General features: G+C 40.9%; 1 long non-coding RNA gene across 1 annotated transcript; it reads left to right on the top strand.

The window, feature by feature from the left end:
• Positions 1-1,235: 1,235 nt before the first annotated feature.
• On the top strand, positions 1,236-2,999 carry LOC132873064 (uncharacterized). The gene is made up of 3 exons (XR_009651526.1): positions 1,236-1,349; positions 2,654-2,800; positions 2,913-2,999. It is a non-coding gene; the product is annotated as an uncharacterized LOC132873064 (long non-coding RNA).
• Positions 3,000-3,515: the final 516 nt, after the last annotated feature.

The following is a 3,515-nucleotide window of genomic DNA, read 5'->3' as shown; positions in this document are numbered from 1 at the left end:
TTTGGATTGTGGGGGAAACCAAAGCACCTGGAGGAAACCCACACTGACAACATGCAAATTCCACACAGAAAAGCCCCCATCGGCCACTGGGCTCGAACCCAGGACCTTCTTGCTGTGAGGCGACAGTGCTAACCACTACACCACCATGCGACCTGGTATAAATATGAACTTGAATAATTATTCATAAGCCTACAATTCCAGGGTTTCCCATACATAGACCATTGTGTGGCGCAGCGCCACACAATGGATTCCTAGCGCCACACAATCAGACTCGCGATTTTTGAAAAAAAAAAAATCCGTTGCGCTAATTAAAAATAACGCAGCCTTCCCGATTCGCCTTCCGACCGCTTATTTTAAAAGGTAGCCTACGTCGTGCTCGTGATGAGCTTTATCATAGCCTTCTTGGCTTACAGGAAACGGACATCCCTGAGTCAGGCTATAAACCAATTTTGATGCATACAGCAGCAGCTTTACGTGAGGAACCGGCCTTATTGCAGAGTGCGAATTACCCCACCATAATTGGGGGGTACCATCATGGTCCACTATCATATCAATCGCCCCCCCGGTCCTGTCCCGTCTCGTCTATGGAAGTCGGTGTCAGTAACTCAACACAATAACTCTGAACAATAATTTTTAATGTCATTAAGAAGCATGACAAACCATACAGTAGTACCACAGAAGAAAAACAGCAGTACAACCTGATAACCTTCTTTGTCAGAACAAACTGGGTATCAACACTACAAATGAGTCACATACAGTATATACACACATGCAGAACAGTCCTGCTGAATGTCTTGCTCTCTTTCGTCCTGCTGTGCCTCTCCTGTCTGCTGGGAACCCATTTTCTTTATTCACATGAACAGTGTATAAAACCTAACTGCACCTACACTTGTACTGTAATTGTCTGTAGATCTTAATGCTAATATTTACTAATTTTTTAGCACCAAAAAAATGCCTGATGTCTGGCCCTTTTCTTCAGGGGCATGGCCACCGGGGTGGCCGGGGGTGGCATTGGCTACCCCTGAAATTTGGTTGGCCACCCTAAGTGGCCCCCCTCCCCACCTCAGTAAGGGAGAAAAAAGGAGGGTTTAATTAATTGCAAAATTTATTTTTCACGCATATGTATAAAAGTACAATTTAAAAGTGTTTTGATGTTGGGCAATATTATTTTTAATTATTTTGTACGCAACAGTATAACTGCTTTTGCGAATAGGTTATTGGCCGCACAGGAAGAACGTCAATTTCATCCAATCACAACAGAAGAAGTTGGACCTCTTTCATGTTCATCAAGCTGGTATGGTTCCTGAGAACACCACCACTGCGGTGGTTAAACACAAAGATTAATTAAGGTAAGTGAGAATGTCCAAAGTGTGAAAAAAGTGTGAATGTTAGTGTTTAATGTATTGGGAATTTCACAGGTGATTAGGTAACGTTTGTGTAGCTGAAGTTAAGGAGCTAACGTTAGCAACATTAGCTCGACAGTATGTTATCAGCATTTAGCTGTGCAGTTATGTACTCGCGTATGGGTCCCAAAAAAGACGGTTCGAGCAGGAAAATAGAAAGGTCGCACATGTGCGAGTACCGAATTCAGCCCATTCATTCTCATTTTTCTCCAGGAATGAATTCGTGCAAAGAGGATCTAAGTACAGTAACTTTTTCGCGCATAAACAAACTTCCCTTAGGCACACCTCTAACACAGCCTGATAGATTTGACTTGAGTCAGGTCGGTGTCCTGAGCAGCCGCCTGAACTAGGCTACGTCCCTCGAGGGAAAAAAAAAACACGCAGCCCCACATGCAGACAGTAGCCTCGTCAAAAAATATCACCCCATCGCGTTGAGGCTGAATGTCTTTGTCTAAATTGTTGTATGCACCATGTAGTTTGCCATCTCATGTCGTCATATCTCCATCTTTGCATCCTCTGCGTTGTGTTGCTGGGCAAAGATGTGCTCTGATCAAATTGCCATGCGATCTAAACTGTAGGCTACTGTAGCCGTCAACCTAAGTAAAAAGTTAACAAAATGGCGAAGTTATGGGGACATAAAACTAACTTGTGAACTTAAAATAATGCCATGCCATGAGAATTTGTGTTTGTTTAATCTTGATAGGCTACATCAATCACTCATCAGTGTCTATGTTGTGAAAATACTTCCCCCAACTGAGCATCCTTTCCTGTCCTCCTACTTCGTGCTTATTGTCGGCTTGGGTAAAGTCAGTTTTATATTGGACATTTATTTAAGTAAATATTCAAAATAGAAACGTGATAGACCTACATCTGAAAAAATGTGACACATGAGGATTGTTGCACATGAGGATATTTGTCTGTTTCAAAGTTGGTTTGACAAAAAACAAGTGTTATTTTTTCTGACGGATCTCGCTTGTATGTTGAATGTTAAATGAATGTCCAATATAAAATGTCTTCATCCAACGTTGAATGTAGGCCTATGGGATGGTCCCAAGGCATTTTGGGAGATGTAGTTTTCTTATAGAGAGAGAAATGTTTGAGTGTTCAAAGTATGGAACACAAAATCAATATGCACTTGTACTAATGAACTATGTATCTATGTATTTGTATTATTAGCAGTATGATCACTAATGGCCTATCAAACATGATAAATGCCTAACTGAGCATTATGGCTTTACTTATTTTCTCAGGGGCAGACTAGGGAAAGAAGGTAGTAATAGCGGGAACGATGAAGAGATCTCAAAACATTGAGACTTTCTTTATTGTAAATAAGAAAAAAAGATCAGCTGCAGGAGACAGTGAGGCTAAGACATCATCTTCAGGACAGCATTCAGCAGGTAAATAAATCATAAAATTAATAGTGCTAAATGTGTACTTAACCATAAGACAACAAGTTGAAATATATGCCTTATGTTTATGCATTAATGGAATATTTCTTTGTGTGGTCAGAGATTCTCCCCAGTGAGGGAGACAACCACTCAGATGAGGATCCACAAGAGTCTGTATGTGGAAGTTGCAGTGGCAGCGACACAGGCGAAGCTCCACATTGTCTGCTCCCTACATCATCCCAGTCATCAGGTATTTAACTTCTAGTTTTGCTTGAAGATTAAGGAAAACTTGTATAAAAAATATGGATGAAGCAGTTTGGTGCATTATTTAATAGATGACCCAGGATTAGCTCACAACACTTGCAATTCATCATCATTGCATTATCATTGCTGAGCAAGCAAATGGTTTGTTATTCCTATACTGTACCGAAACGAATCGTGACCCCAAAACCGAGGTAATCGTGATTTTTGTGTATCGTTACACCCCTACAATACAATATGCCACCCCTCTACAGATTGTGACCCTATTTGGCCCCCCCAAGAAAAAAATCCTAGACACGCCCCTGCTTTTCTTTTCCTCATGTTTGGCCTACTGTCTCTGTGAATAAACTCAAACAGGGTACTGAGATGAAACTATGACTATCTTAAAAATAATACAAAAGGAATGTAAGTAAAAACAATAGAAAACATCCATGTACTAGGCTATTTTGCCTAGGCTAGCCTA

The sequence above is a fragment of the Neoarius graeffei genome, chromosome 25, assembly GCF_027579695.1.
Source record: "Neoarius graeffei isolate fNeoGra1 chromosome 25, fNeoGra1.pri, whole genome shotgun sequence".
Classification (NCBI taxonomy): Eukaryota; Metazoa; Chordata; class Actinopteri; order Siluriformes; family Ariidae; genus Neoarius; species Neoarius graeffei.
The sequence above is the reverse complement of the archived record's forward strand: the minus strand, read 5'-3'. Positions and strand labels throughout refer to the sequence as shown.